This window comes from Panicum virgatum, chromosome 2N, assembly GCF_016808335.1.
Source record: "Panicum virgatum strain AP13 chromosome 2N, P.virgatum_v5, whole genome shotgun sequence".
NCBI lineage: Eukaryota > Viridiplantae > Streptophyta > Magnoliopsida > Poales > Poaceae > Panicum > Panicum virgatum.
In genome coordinates, this window is record NC_053146.1 from 66,391,456 (window position 1) to 66,407,357 (window position 15,902).

At 45.7% G+C, this 15,902-nt stretch overlaps 1 non-coding gene and 1 pseudogene across 1 annotated transcript; one reads left to right on the forward strand and one right to left on the reverse strand.

Annotated features, from left to right (window-relative positions):
- Positions 1 to 13,779, forward strand: part of LOC120662942 — a 34,980-nt pseudogene extending 21,201 nt beyond the window's left edge.
- Positions 7,808 to 7,888, reverse strand: TRNAL-CAG. Its single transcript has one exon. It is a non-coding gene; the product is annotated as a tRNA-Leu (tRNA).
- Positions 13,780 to 15,902: the final 2,123 nt, after the last annotated feature.

Sequence of the window (15,902 nt, forward strand, 5' to 3'; positions counted from 1 at the left end):
AAGTACTAACCGAGTACAATTGGAGTCCTAATACAACACAATCGGGTAGTTTTCTTTATACTGCAGCTAGTTCTACGTCTATTTGGATAGTTACAAAAGAGGTAAGGTATATCCATGAGCTATTCCTTACTCTAGAACATTTTATGTCTGTAAGCAGTCCCGCTGCCCCGGGTCTGACATAGCCCGTGCGGGAGCATGAGTTGATTGACTAGTATACTCTAATGCGTATTAAGATCGGTTGGTTATTAGGGCAGCAGCGTGCTCTCCCTTTCCAGCTTCAATGATCTAATGTTGGCATGCTGCTTTGTGCTTGTGCTCATGGTCCTGCATGCATCAGCAAAACTCACTCGCTCATCACTTTTTTAGTTTCCATCGACGCTGGCTTTTTTTTTTGTAAGAATAATGCTCACCGAGCAAACATGAGGTTAGCTGGTTTAGTAATTACTAATTACGAGAACAGAATCATCAATTGCTTAAAGCCAAGGGCCAACTGATCGATTAATTTATTTCATGCAGAGAAAGTCATGACCTAATTAACTATACTCTGAAAACTGGAGGATGCGCCAGCCGAAAACATGGAAGCTGGCGAGCTATGGTTCACACGGGCAGAGACCACCAAGACGGACACGGACTGGAGTCAATCTCAAATCAACCCTTCTTCGTACTGCAGCGAGGGACAGGTCCGTCATGTGATTAATATGAGAGGCTCAGTTAACCTCTGTTACGTGTCTCTGTCAGAGCAATGGAGACGACGCGGACGGCTATGAAGGCTGCTTGGACTTGGCCGATCCCCGCCTGCTGCTGGGACGCGATGAGATCGATCGGCCACCATGGCCTGGTCAAGGATTCGAGAGCTCCGGCCGGCCGATGGATGGAGAGATCGGAGACGATGGGTCTTCTTCAAGTCGATGCCGCAGCAGCAACGTCAGAATTCAAGACCGCCGTACCCGTCCTCGCCGGCGCTTCAAGCTTAAGCAGTTACGCTTATCTTTCGGGTGACCCTCGACCGTCCGTTGAAGGGCCAAGAGTTTCAGGGTGGTGCTATACATTGACACGAACTTGTGGTTCTGCGATGGACGGTCAGGATGCAACTCTGGTGAGTGCCGTGAACCTAGACCGGGTGAGAGAGACGAAGAACAGGAAGGGTGGAGGCTAGCTGGTGGGGTTGATCGGATCCCATGAGGCCATGATCAACAAGGTCACCACGGCATGAAGAGGGAGCGTGGCATGGCAAGCTGATGGCTGGAAACCACGAGCCCATGCGTGACGCACGCGGTGACGCTGGTAGCGGTGTAAATTTTTTTGAAAGGGTATCTTCTTATATTTAAAGTATTAAATATATACTAATTACAAAATAAATTACAGAACTCGTCTATAAATCGCGAGACGAATCTATTGAGCCTAATTAATCCATCATTAAAGGCTGTTACTGTAGTATTATTGTAGCAATTTAGCGTCTAATTACGGTCTAATTAGGTTCATTAGATTCGTCTCGTGATTTACAGGCAAACTGTGCAATGCGTTTTTTATTTCGTCTAGATTTAATTCTCCATGCAGGCGCCGAATTTTTTTTTTAGAATTTTGAACATTACAACTTGCTACAAGGGGTAGGTGCTGCACAACCGCATGCCTGCATCATCGCGTACCGGGAGCCCTGCCAATCGAGTCCACTGGACACGTACGGCATGCAGCTAGCATGCCGTCCTTGACAAACGGCGGCGACGTCGCCCATGGCCCATCTCGTGCCGACCTGGCCGGTCGTTCCCTGGATAATCCGGTGACACACGCGCGGACGCGCCCGTGCCCCAGATTTCCCGGAGCCGGCCACCAGGAGCCGGAAACCTAGCTAGCTAGCTAGCTGCAGCAGGAGGTCCCCAGCGAGACTACGCAGCGCCGGCGCCCGGCAGCTCGATCAGTTTGGAGAGCGTACGTGAACACGCCGAACATGTCCTGCACATGGCGCCGCGAGCGTAGCGGATGCCAAGCAGAGCACAACACTAGTATCTGACACGGGCGTTACTCCCCCGGCGGGACGAGGTCGGCGACGGCGAGCGAGAGCTAGCCCACGGCCGCGCGGCGCGCGTATGGGCGCGTCGCCGTGCCTCCCGTACCGTCCAAGGAGGGGGGGACGCGCGGAGCCACGTCGCGGTCGGCTCGTACCCGTGTCGCGAGCCATGACGCCGCCGCTCGGCGCCGCCGTGGGGCCGGGGCCGGGAGGCGGGCGCGATCCGCCTCCTGAACGGGGAGGAACCAGAGTGACCATGATACGAGTGCGACGGCTCACGGCTCCGGTTGGGCCGGCGGCCCTCACTGTGGCCCACCAGCAGCGTCGATTTCCCCACTGACAAATGGGACCTGCTGGGGATATTGTATTAGTCGTTTGACGATCTAGTGAACGGGCCGAGGCCCATTCCAGAGGAGCATGGGCTGCCATAATAAATTTGATGCTAAACCACGGTAGGAATGTGTCAACTGCTTTGTTTGGCTAGTATTAATGGAAATTTCATAGTAGTGTAATAAACACTAAATTTTATACCACATACATATTTGTTGTATGACAGTATTATTACGAGAACAGAGAAAAATAAAGTTTCATGAGATGAGAAAGAAATTTCATCACTATGATACTCCTCCATCCCGGTAATTTAGTAAAAATGCGATGACACCTTCCACTAATACTAGTCTTAGAAGAGAATTTGCTAGGACGCTTCTGGAACGTGGACAGCATTACGCCGTGTGATGCCCGCAATACGCGACGCCCCGTCGTTGCTCTAGTCCTGCTAGCCGGTTACATACTGGCCAGCCTCCATTTTTTTTTGTGCACAGCTTCCGGGGGCGATCGATGCGTGTACAAGACCGGTAATATATTTCATGTGATCGGCTTTGTGCTTTCTCTATCACGCACAGGAATTTTGGGTCCAACCTGTTGCGCTAACCATCAATGCTTGATCCAAGAAGTCAACTTATAAGTCAAGGTCGGTTCAGATCACTCCTTTATACATAAAAAAGAAAACAATGATTTGCTTCACTCTCATTGTACTTCTTTGATCCCAAATTATTAGTGGTTTTAACTTTTCCTATATATACTTCATCTGTCCCAAACATAATGCATATCGCTTTCTGAGGAGCTAAATAATTTTCTAATTTGATTAAATTTGTACAAATTAGTATTAACAATTATGTTATAGAAAAGTATCATTAGATTAATTATAATATATTTTCATACTAAATCAATTTGGAGATTAATTAGATTAAGTATGTCATCACAATGAACTGAGTAATATTTTATATAAATTTGATTAAATTTGAAATTATTTGACTTGTCAGAAAAGGATAGTTGCATCCTTTTTGTGATGGAAGGAATAGATTTTATTATGCACCCAGACATAGTCTTGGTGCATAACATATGGCTATGCACCTAGAAAAGCGGGAGCAATCAAGCTCGGTTGTTTAGTTTGTAAGTAGTCGTTTTTGATGTAATCTTTGGCCCAAACCATAATATGTAATCTAGCTTAAGGCAGGCTCTCCTGGGTATTAGAAAAAACACCTCGAAAAGCATGTCTAGGTGCATAACAAAATCTATATATTTAGAAAAGTCAAAATGATTAATAATTTAGGATGGAGGGAGTAGATTATAATTGGATGCCACAAAAATACGATGCTAACAAAATGTTTATGCGTAAGCACTGAAGTTCGAGTTCTATTGAGAGCACAAGCAAGGACAGACAATACCTTCTGGGCTCACACTGTCCTCCTCAACAACAGGAACAACCAGCTTAGTTGAGCCCACATGAAGCACCCAAACGTCAATTGATCTAGGCTGGCAACAACTTAAATGATTTGATGCAGAAGAATAGGTCAAGGTGATAAAGGAATGTGAGTACCCGACATGATCTCAATTCTCAATTGATACGGCGAGCTCGATCTAGGCTGGCCCATGACAGATCTGGCCCAAATCATCAGACTGAACCAGCATTCTACAGACCAGTAGTATATGTTCAGCTCGGTTCATATATATTGATTGATATATACTTCTTTCAAGATTGCTAACAAGCTTCTAAGAGGATGCAAATGATACGTTCTTCTTTCTTTATACTATATACAGAAGAGCATACGATAGATGCTCCTGTTGTGACGCGCCACCTGGCCATTTGTTGCTGTTGTCCATGGATCATGGAGTAGATAACGTGTAGTTCTGAAAACTCTGCATTTATGACACAATTTATAGTCACTTAAACATACCCTTTAAAACTATATAATCTGTAGTACTAATTTATATGCGTCAGCCAACTCTAGAAGTTTTGTGCCAGCCAGAGGTTAGAAGAAGCCAAGTTGAGGACTGCAATCAGCTGGCGAAACGATTCAATTTCATCAGGCCAACACATCGTTTGAAACTAGTTTTTAGAGTTGTAGGCTCAGGTGACACCATAGCTTTTAATTGGGTTTGCAACTTGATACATATTCAGGAAATGACTAGCCAACAAACTGACTAATTAATACTAAGTGGAAGTATTTCAGTACCAGTACTATCACAGAGTGTCCGTTTCGTAAGAGTTTTTGCTTTAGTTGCCGCCCCAAGACCGAGCAAGACAGCAACAGCTCATGGGGGTCAACACACAGAGTGTACTGAACTAATGAATCGGTCATGAATGTTTCGAGTGAAGTTACAGATGGTTTATTTTGATTTTTTGAAGAGCAGATAGTGTAACCACAGGTTTACAATTTAGCATCGCAGTTCAGACTTCAGAGCGGTTGCCAGCAGGAACTGACGGCTTCCCTTCCTACGTATGCGTGCATCCGGAGGGCATATCTCGTCAGGTATCAAGTGCTTCTTGTGCTTGTTCAAAATAAATCTTTCACTCTCTTCTCCTGTCGTTGGACCAAGACCAAGCGATGCCAAAATCGAGCTATGCTTTTTCGAGGCTGAACTTTGGTAAGGAATGAACAAAGCATCCCTTTTCAGACAAGAACAACGCATAATCTGAAAGAACACTGCCAAGTACAGCAAAAGCATATGAAGCATAGTGGGAATTCAAACTGGACCTGAAGAAAATGGGGGCAAAAAGCCCATAAGTAGCTAGAAGATGTAACAAGATCATGATGAATACTACAAAAAAACAGTACTACTATTTGACCATTGAGAACAGGCCTAATCAATGTGAAAGTGACAAGTATGGAGTACGAAGGTCTTAGTGGACCTGCGTCCCTTACCACAATTCTCCCAGATCTGATACTGACAAGAAGGACGTTGCCATGTATACAGATGAGGGAATTACGCTCATCCCGGGGTAACTTCAATTGCTGTATTTGATTATCATACAGGCCGTCAGAGGCCACAATGAAATGAACCAGGTGGGGATGTTCTCCCCCTGTTGCCCTTAAAAAACTTCAATTTCTGTACCATTTATTCTCAATTGAAGGTACTGGAAACCTAGCACAAATGCACTCATCTAGATTTTGAGCACAGGCGTTCAAATCCTGCTATAACTATACCCTCTGTCTCGGAACCTTAAGGGCTCGTTCGGCAGCCCAGGTTTGGTTCCAGTCCTGATTTTGATCCTGGCCAGGATCAAGTGGATCCTGCTGTGTCACTCAAACCAGGTGACGATTCATTCCAACCCAGGGATCAAAACCAGGTTGTGCCAAAGTAGTGTTCGGCAGGAGAGGAAAGAAAACATGGGAGAAAATATAACTGTACTTGACTGTAAGCAATGCCCATCCAGACAACAATGAACTGAGCAATGACTCTACGGTAATGTATGATTAATCAACATCCAAGTTGACTGTATAAACATCCAGAAAACATAGCAGCAGAATGACTATGGTGATCAACATCCAGAACCCACAAAACATAGCAGAACAATGACTACGGTGATCAACATCCAGAATCCACAAAATATAGAAGAACGATGATTGTATGATTGCAGCCAAAACAGGAGGACTGCTGCTCTCATGTGCCTCTACGGTGCTCAAAATCAGCCAAAACGAGGCCTAAATTTGCTAGGGAATGGCAAGTTTCCCTACGGCTGCTAGGGAAATATAAAAGCCGTAGGGAAACGAAGGTTTCTAGAATTCTAGTGGTGAAAGAAGCCGATGAATCTTCTGATGGTTATATGCAACTCATTATAGAGTTTGGCTCACAGACTAGACTGAACCGACATTTGACAATGACAGATCAGTTATCCGGTTGGGTAGCTTGAGTCTATAAGTAAAAAGAAATTTAATCTAAAAAAAAGAGAAATCAAGAATACTAAGCAATACAAATTCTAGATGCTTCTCTTCTTATTCTTAGTGTTTGTATCATGTCGGTGTTCGTGTGATTCAATAACGTCATATTCGCAAAAACGCTTAGTCATCTTGAGGTGTCAAACTTCATATATCAGTCATACACTGCATATCCCCTTAAACATTACAGATTACAACACTGGTGTATGGGTATCAACTAATTCTAGAAGTTTTGTGGGCCAGAAGAATGGCCCTGTTTGGTTTCCCAGTTCACGCAAACCGAGAAAAGAATCTTGCATGCATGGAGTACTAAATGAAATCTATTTATAAAACCTTTTCAGGGATGTGTGTAATTTTTCGCGACGAATCTAATGACGGTAATTAATCAATGGTTGGCTACAGTGATGCTACAGTAATCATCATCTAATCGCACGGTCAAAGGCCTCATTAGATTCCTCTCGTGAAGTAGCATAGGAATTGTGGAGTTAGTTTTACAAACTACCTTCATTTAATACTAGTAATTAATGGTCAAAGTTTCCTAGTACAACTAGTACTAGAGAACCAAACAGGGCCAATGAAAGCTGAGCACTGTTGTCTGGTTGTCTGGTAGACATGTCTGATATAGTTTGAGATCTGCAGGCACAGATGGAAGGGATTTTAATTGGGTCAGCTGCAGCGGTGGCTCCAGGAACTGTCAAACAAACTAAGCAATCGGTGAAAGTACTCTTGTTATTGTACTAGCACTGCCAGCGACGAAAACGTGGGTGCCGGCGTGCCGCCATGATGAGGTCTTACAATAAGTTGAGGAAGACAATTCATGAAAGCACTACTGTTGCTTCGTCATACAAGAACAGCCCTAATTACTCTCAAGAGGGATGAGTAACCGGTACTAAGATCGACGTGCACAGCTGTACCCCCGTTGCCTTCTCTCTGAACAATGACACTGACATCTATACAGCAAATCAGAGAGTCAATGATACCAGCTTGACCCTTTGTTTAGATGCATAAAATTTTGGGTGTAAAACATTGTAGTATTTTTATTTGTATTTGGTAATTATTGTCTCACCATAAGTTAACTAGACTCAAAATATTCGTCTCACAAATTATAGACAAACTGTGTAATTATTTATTTTATTTAGTTACATTTAATACTTCATGAATGCGTTCGAAGATTCGATAGGATGGGAAATCTTGTAAAATTTTGAAATTTTGAAGACATCTAAACAAGGGCTGAATCGAAAATTGATGCCCTGCAGTTTGCTGTGCGTCTTGTGTTCACATGAAGCTACTCGAGTGCTACTCGGGCCATACGATAAGTGAAGAAAACTAGTTTGGATATTTGGAGCAGAGGTTTGCCAAATTTTTTTTTTTGAAGGTCGAGGTTTGCCAAATTGGGTCAAGGGAGGTGTCGCGGGCCTTGTACCATCAGTCACCATGGTCAGAGAAGCAAGAGCCAAAGGCCCAAAAGAGGCTGAACATGGGTGCGATGCAAAAATGGGACAGGATGATGGGTCGGGAACTTGCATTTGTCCTGTGTTTATAAAGGGCAAACAGCTATAATGCAGAAAACGAAAAAATTTCATGTCAAGAATGGGATTCGAACCCATGCCCTTTCGGACCAGTACCTGAAACTGGCGCCTTAGACCAACTCGGCCATCTTGACCTGATGCAATCAAGAAAGAAAAATATAGTATTACTTATAAAACGTAGTAACAAGCATCAACAAACAGACTTGACTTAAAATTCAAAATTTGAATGTAGCTTAGTATACTGGTACTGTCTTGTGCAATAACCAGATGGCGATGTTATGATGCGAGGTGGAGGTGGAATGACGACTTTATGCCTTGTTTCCTTCATGGTGATCTCAGCATCCAAAGTACAATATTCAACCGTGGATTAGTCCTGCATCAAATCTACTTTAGCTGGTCGACATTTCCTCGAGTTTGAACCAATGTGTATACTGGGCGGCATTTCCCCAAGTTGTCATTTGATATAATTTCTTTTAGTTGATAATCTTCTTTCTCTTCTATACACAAAGCGCCAATCTCGGTTGCTGTTTCGTCGTCCTGATCCAGGCCGCGTTCTTCTGCCCAACCAGAGCCGTCCAATCTGCCCCAGCAGCCAGGCATTATATATATATTCCGTGTAGAATAATTTCCACGAAAAGTCGCCATAAGTATACTCATTTTCGCAGAGCATTATTACCTGCTCGATCAGATCCATTGTTCCTTCAACCACCTGGCGTGGCCGACGAAGCAAGCAGACCAAGTACATGCTACCGTGAGCACACACACACGTTCACACGTACATACTATATGACCTAAAAATTTCCGAAACCGAGAAGACATTGCAGCCAAACTCGTAGCGGATTGGCCGATTGGGCTAGCCTCTGCCCGGCCGGTTTTCTTCTACTTTTTTTTTAGATTAGGCCGGTTTTCTTCTACTACATGGACTTACGCTGTTTCTGCGAAAGCCCGGTCCAACTGCTAGCATGTTCGCCATGGACCGGATCCAACTAACAGCACAATAATATCCAACGCACAATGCAAATCATTATTGGTTTTGTGTAGAGACATGTTGGCATGTCGTTCTTGCAACGTTATATATAAAGCATTGGTGCCTTGGGCCGGAACTCTGCAGCTACTGAGCTACACAACACCACAGCTTCAGGAAATCGCCAATTGGCGAAGATGGAGACCTCGATCGCCTTGGTGCTGCTGTTTTCTCTCTGTTGACGTCTTTCAGGATCAACACACGAACGCACTCGAACGTGCGGCGCGAAGAGGCAGCTCGCTGCAGCGCCTCCTGCGTAGACCGGTCCCTTGGAGCGGTCAGACCGGTCGCCGCCGGCAGATCGGTGACGAAGCCTACGAACGTTAGCCCGGGAAGACCCGTCGGGGCAGGCGCACGTAGGGTTGTTCTAGGGTCGGCAGGCCACCTAGAACGCCCTCAATCGATGTAGAGACGACGGAGGAACAACAAATAGTAGATTGGAAAAGCTAGGGCAAGAGAAAAGTAAAAAGATAAAAGTTGTATTGATTTGATCGATTGGATGCCCTAATCGGCCGTGACCCTTTATATTTATAGGGTGGGGTTGACTTATCCCGCAAGAAATCATATTACAGATCTAAATCTACAAAGAGTTCTAGTTGTACTCGGATTCCAGGTAGACCGGTCTGACCGGTCAGACCCACCGGTCAGACCGGTCGGTGTTGCCAGACCGGCTACATGGTCCAGACCGGTCAGACCGCTCAAAAGCACCGGTCAGACCGGTCTTTTTTTTCCAGTGCCAATTTTGGTCGTCAACATATGCCCCCCTGTTTTTTGGTGATTCTAGCATGCCAAAAAACAAGTCTCTGGACCAAAATTGTCTAAGGACGATGATAAATATGCATCAGCCATATTTTGTTCTAAGGGCGATAAAATCTATCGGCCATATCTTGCTTTTTTTTCAAGCAGATGACGAAACAACTTGCTTAGGCCTCCATACCTGCTTCATGGTCGCCGACCTTGCTAGTACAACCTCCACTTGCTGTTCCATAGACTCCTTCTTGCGCATCCGCTGCAGCCTTCTCTTTTGGGTGTGAGACAAGCCTGAAGGGCACCACCTCGGCTGTAAATACCTGTTGTCTTGCTTTATGTCTTTCTCACCATCCTTGCTGCAATCAGGTTTGCTTTTGACCAGATTATTGCTAGCAACAATCGGTTTTTGAGAGGCACCATAACTTGGATATATAGAAGAATATTGAATAAAATATGGATGCATATACATTCTACTATAATCCATAGGTGTGTAATAGTAAGGATACGACCAGAACCATGGAACAATCGGTCTACCAAATGAATATGGCACAAAAGCATTATTACCGTGTTGAACCTGAGAAGCCGATTACTTACGATGCTCCGATGATGAATTTGCATCTTTAGCTTGATCTGGTCGCTTGTTCTGTTTCTGAGTAGCTCCTTTCTCCTCATACTTGGCCAAGAGTTGCTTGAAACTCGGCCTCTTCTTTTTGTTGTTTCTGGAATTTTTTTAGAAATCCCAGATGGACCGGTCGGACCGGTCTCCAGACCGGTCAGACCGTTCTGAGCAGATCTTGCGTCCTTCTTCTGCTCTTGCCCCCCGAGCGCTGAATTCTTCGATGAATCTTCAAGGACCTTCTTTGCTGGAGCTTCCTGATGAGATTTCGAAGACTCAGACCTTTCTTCACCAATAATTATATTTTTTCCTTTTGTTGACTCGGCTTGATTTGGCCGAATTAATACTTTAGGATTACTCAATTCAAGCACATGTGTATGTGCAGGGAAAGGATTCTGATCCACCTGCATTTGTGGAACAATTATTCGGCCTTCGTTAACAGCCGATTGAATTTGCCTTCGAAGCACATTGTAATAATTAGTCGCAATATGAGAAAGTATTATGAAATTTGCAATAAGCTCGCCGCTTTAATTCTTCAAGCGGCGGTATGACATGCGACATCTTGATGTACCCATTCTTATATAATTCATCAAATATCCTCTCACATTTGGATACATCAAAAGTAAATCTTTCTTGCCGATCTTTATGAATCGGCTTAAGAGAACCGTAAACGCAAGGTTTATCATTAGAGGACCAAACAAATTCAGCGGTATAAACATCTTTACCTTCATCGTCCGAACAATTGGAATCACACCCGAGCACATAAACAGGACGATTAGGTTTTTCATTGGACTTTTGAGAATCTCTAGCTTCTTTTGCTCGGCTTTCATTAGCCAGAGCCTTTTGTAAGACTTGACTAACATCTAGAAATTCTTGTCCCTCTAGCTTTGCTTTATGAAAATCAAGTAAACCAGCAAAAACTAGATCATCTAAATCTCTATCAGAAATTGTCAAACTATAACATCGGTTTCTAGTATCTCTAAATCTTCTAATATACTCAGAAACACCTTCATGTATTTTTTGATTAACCGATGTGAGATGTGATAATTTCAATTCAGTTTCACCACTAAAGAAATAATCATGAAATTTTTGCTCTAAATCAGCAAAAGTGAAAACTGAATTGGGTGGCAATGAAATAAACCATGTAAATGCAGCACCCGATAGAGATAAAGGAAATAACCTCAATTTGTAAATATCATTAGTGCTAGCTTCACCACATTGTATAATAAATTGACATATATGCTCCAATGTAGTTCTACTATCATCACCAGTGAATTTAACAAATTCAGGAATTTTAAACCCTTGAGGATATGCAACATAATCGTAATTCTCAGGGTATGGCCTTTGATAAGATTGGCATTTGGCTTTAGGCTCTATACCAAAAGTTTGCCGAAATGTCTTAATCACCTTCTCTTTGATACTACCTAATCCAACATCATCGGCGTTAAGCCGATTTGTGATCGGTGTACTACTAGGTTGAGCAAAGTTCGGCGGTGTGGAATGTCGCAACGAACTTGTTGCCCCATATGGCACATTGGCATGAGGTGATGCATTATAATTAATTCGGCTTTGCTGATTAGCCGAATTAGTCACAATAGCATTATTAGTTGGAATTGCCGAACCACGAATTGTCTTATCGGTATTAGATGTATACGCATTATTACCGACAGACTTCATACCAAGATGTATTTCAATTCGGCTAAAACAGTCATCAAACATATCATGCATATTTTGACCAATAAATTCCAACTTATTATTCACATGAGAAGAAACAGCACCATCTATAGCATTAGCTATTTCAGAATTAAGGACGGGCTGTTCGCTCTCATCGAATTTTACCTCAAACTGTGAAGCATTGAAGCCGGCATCCTTTGTGACCTTCCCTTGTCGGTCGATGGAGAAGTGCGAGATGTACTGCTTCATGGCTTCTTCCTCCAGCTTCTGGATCTCCTTCTCCTTCTCCTCTCTGATATTCTTCTGGATGCCATCAAGAGTCTTCTGTTGTTCGGCCGAAAGTTGCTGAACAGTCGGCCGTTGGATGTTGGCGGCATCAACATCGCTAGGTTTAGGAATTTTACCGGCCATGGTAGCCGGTTGATTCTTCCCCAGCAGAGTCCCCAAAAAGTATGTTGACGCATTTCAGGATCAACACACGAACGCACTCGAACGTGCGGCGCGAAGAGGCAGCTCGCTGCAGCGCCTCCTGCGTAGACCGGTCAGACCGGTCCCTTGGAGCGGTCAGACCGGTCGCCGCCGGCAGATCGGTGACGAAGCCTACGAACGTTAGCCCGGGAAGACCCGTCGGGGCAGGCACACGTAGGGTTGTTCTAGGGTCGGCAGGCCACCTAGAACGCCCTCAATCGACGTAGAGACGACGGAGGAACAACAAATAGTAGATTGGAAAAGCTAGGGCAAGAGAAAAGTAAAAAGATAAAAGCTGTATTGATTTGATCGATTGGATGCCCTAATCGGCCGTGACCCTTTATATTTATAGGGTGGGGTGAACTTATCCCGCAAGAAATCCTATTACAGATCTAAATCTACAAAGAGTTCTAGTTGTACTCGGATTCCAGGTAGACCGGTCTGACCGGTCAGACCCACCGGTCAGACTGGTCGGTGTTGCCAGACCGGCTACATGGTCCAGACCGGTCAGACTGCTCAAAAGCACCGGTCAGACCCGTCTGTTCGACCAGTGCCAATTTTGGTCGTCAACACTCTCCTCGCCATCGCGTCCGCAACGGAGAAGTTCGATTTCTTCTACCTTGTTCAACAGGTGATGAACGGAGCATCCATCCATGCATGGTGATCGATCAATAGCTAGATATTACTTTCTTGTCACTACATATGTTTCTGAACGCGCATTGCGCGCATCGCTGCCGGAGGCCGGCCGACGGATCTCTAACGACGCGCGCGTTCGCCGGTGCATGCAGTGGCCGGGCTCGTTCTGTGGCGCGCAGTAGGGCTGCTGCTTCCCGGATACGGGCAAGCCGGCGGCGGACTTCGGCATCCACGGGCTGTGGCCCAACTACGCCAAGTGCGGGCGGGGTCGCGAGGAGGAGCTCGCCAGCGCCGTGCTCGGCGAGGACGACGTCGCCTTCTTCTCCGGCGTGGGGCGGCGGGGCAAGTGCTGGCCCGAGTTCTGCAACGACGGTAACGCACTGAGCCCGTGGGAGGTCCGAGACCTGGTGGCGTCCCTGGAGCGGAACTGGCCGACGCTGTCGTGCAAGAGCGGGCGTAGCTTCGAGTTCTGGAGCTACGAGTGGAAGAAGCACGGCACCTGCTCCAACCTCGCGCAGCACGAGTACTTCGCACGCGCGCTCGCGTTCAAGGCGGCGTACAACCTGACCGCGATCCTCGCTGGCGCCGGGATTGTGCCGTCGGACACCGCGACCTACTCGCTGAGCAGCGTGAGGGACGCCATCGCGCAGGGGACCGGGTTCTCGGTGAACCTCGAGTGCAACCGCGACGCCGACGGCAATGCGCAGCTGTTCCAGGTATACCAGTGCGTGGACCGAAAGGGGAAGAGGCTCATCGACTGCCCGCTGTCCATGCCCACCAAGTGCTCTAGCGACCAGGTCAAGCTGCCTGTCTTCTGATTATCGTTTGTAAAAACGCCCCTCAAGCCTCCAGGCATTGGCCGGTCGGCGCCATCTTGTGTAGGTTGTTTGAAAGCGGATTTGAATAATGTGTTTTCCTTCATGACGATCGGGCCGGGGATCTCATTGCATTGTTCATACACGCAGCTTTACAATACGAGGGCTAACCTCGCGGCGCGCAGTATTCAACAATGTCTTTCAGGATGCAGCTCTTGCCTGATTCGCTTAAACAGAAATAGTGTGTATTTCAGTCACATACACTTCTCCATAGGGTCAAACCATGGAGAGTTATTAATGTAGCTACTGGATTAACCTCACCACAATCAATAGCACATAGTATGCTTACAAATTGATTGATGGGATAAGCAGGAAAGAAGAAGTTTGAGGGGAGGCCAAGGTCACCGCGGTGGAACGGGCCGATGGCCACTGCGCGCAACCACGTGGAGTGGAGCCTGGAGCACCTCGACGCGCTCGCGCGGGGAAGATAGCTCGTGCTCCCAAGCCCTCGCCGAGGTACCACAGCATCATGGGTGCCCGGGCGCGAAATTCGATTCGATCCAAGCAGTCGGATAAGGGTTGAGACGAGCGAAGCAGATTGCCAAATAAAAAAGAAACTGTACTCTGTTAGGTTCAGGTTCGGATTACTGGATAATTCACGAGGTCTGGTTACAAGTTCGTCGCCGGCGCTCAATCAGCCGCCGCCGCCGTTGGGTTCTTCCTAGTTTTCAGTCTCCCTGATCCAGATGGCACTCTTACAATATATAGGCCACTACCATGGGCCCGCCTAGCCTATTACATTTTAAGCCGCTCACTTCTTTCATACTTCTTGCTGGGCCGAGCAGCCCGTTTACTCCTGCGAGGCCCATCCTCGTCCCCCGTGCTCTCGGTGATAGAGTCTTGGCTGCTGACATCCTCCCCCCCCCCTAAAGAACTGTCTTGCCCGCGAGACAGTGTGCCTTCCACCAATTGATGCAAATCATCCTTCTTCTCCCCGGTAGCCATGTTAGTAGGCCAGTTCTGCCACTTCACCAGTATCTTGGGTTGTATCTTCCCATTTTGATGATGGAGCTTCTCAGCTAAGATTTCTGCTGGGAGATGGTGAGTTTCAACAGGTTCAGGAATGTGTGAGCTGACCTGATGAGAGCTTCCCACCATCTTCTTTAGTTGAGAGACATGGAAAACTGGGTGGACTGAGCTGCCTTCTGGTAACTGTAATTTGTAAGCCACAAACCCAATCTTCTGTAAAACTTGGAAAATGCTGAAATACTTGAATGCCAACTTATGATTGGCTCTGTAAGCAACAGACTGTTGTACATAGGGTTGCAGTTTGACATACACCATGTCACCCACCTCAAATTGTCTGTCAGTCCTGTTTTTATCAGCCTGGACTTTCATTTTCTGTTGTGCTCTGAGAAAATGTTGCTGAACCAATTGAGTCATCAATTGCCGCTCCTTCAACCACTCTTGCAAATCTGGTACTATACAAGCCTCCACAACATCAACCCCAAAATGCTTCGGTGGATGCCCATAGACAATTTCAAATGGTGTTTTGCCAGTACTTGAACAGTAGCAAGTATTATACCAAAATTCCGCTAGAGGTAGCCACTTAACCCACTATTTAGGACAGGCATGGACAAAGCACCTTAAATAAGTTTCCAAGTACTGATTCACTCTCTCAGTTTGGCCATCAAATTGAGGATGATAAGCACTTGTCATTCTAAGTTGAGTATTGGTTAATTTAAAAAACTCTTGCCAAAAATGACTGGTGAACACTCTATCACGATCAGATACTATAGCCTGAGGCAACCCATGCAGTTTGTACACATTGTTCATGAAAGCAGTTGCTACTGTCAGAGCAGTAAAAGGGTGAGACAAGGGAATAAAGTGAGCATACTTGGAGAATGTATCCACCACCACCAGTATACAAGACTGAGTACCAGATTTTGGAAGATCTTCTATGAAATCCATAGAGACCACTTGCCAACTGTGGGCAGCCAGTTGTAATGGTTGGAGAAGACCAGGGTACTTGACCCGTTCTGGTTTTGCTTGCTGGCAAACTATGCATTGAGTCACAAATTGATGTATAGCAGATTTCATAGCAGGCCAAACAAACAATGCTTTCACCCTTCTGTAAGTTACAGGGAAACCTGAATGCCCTCCCA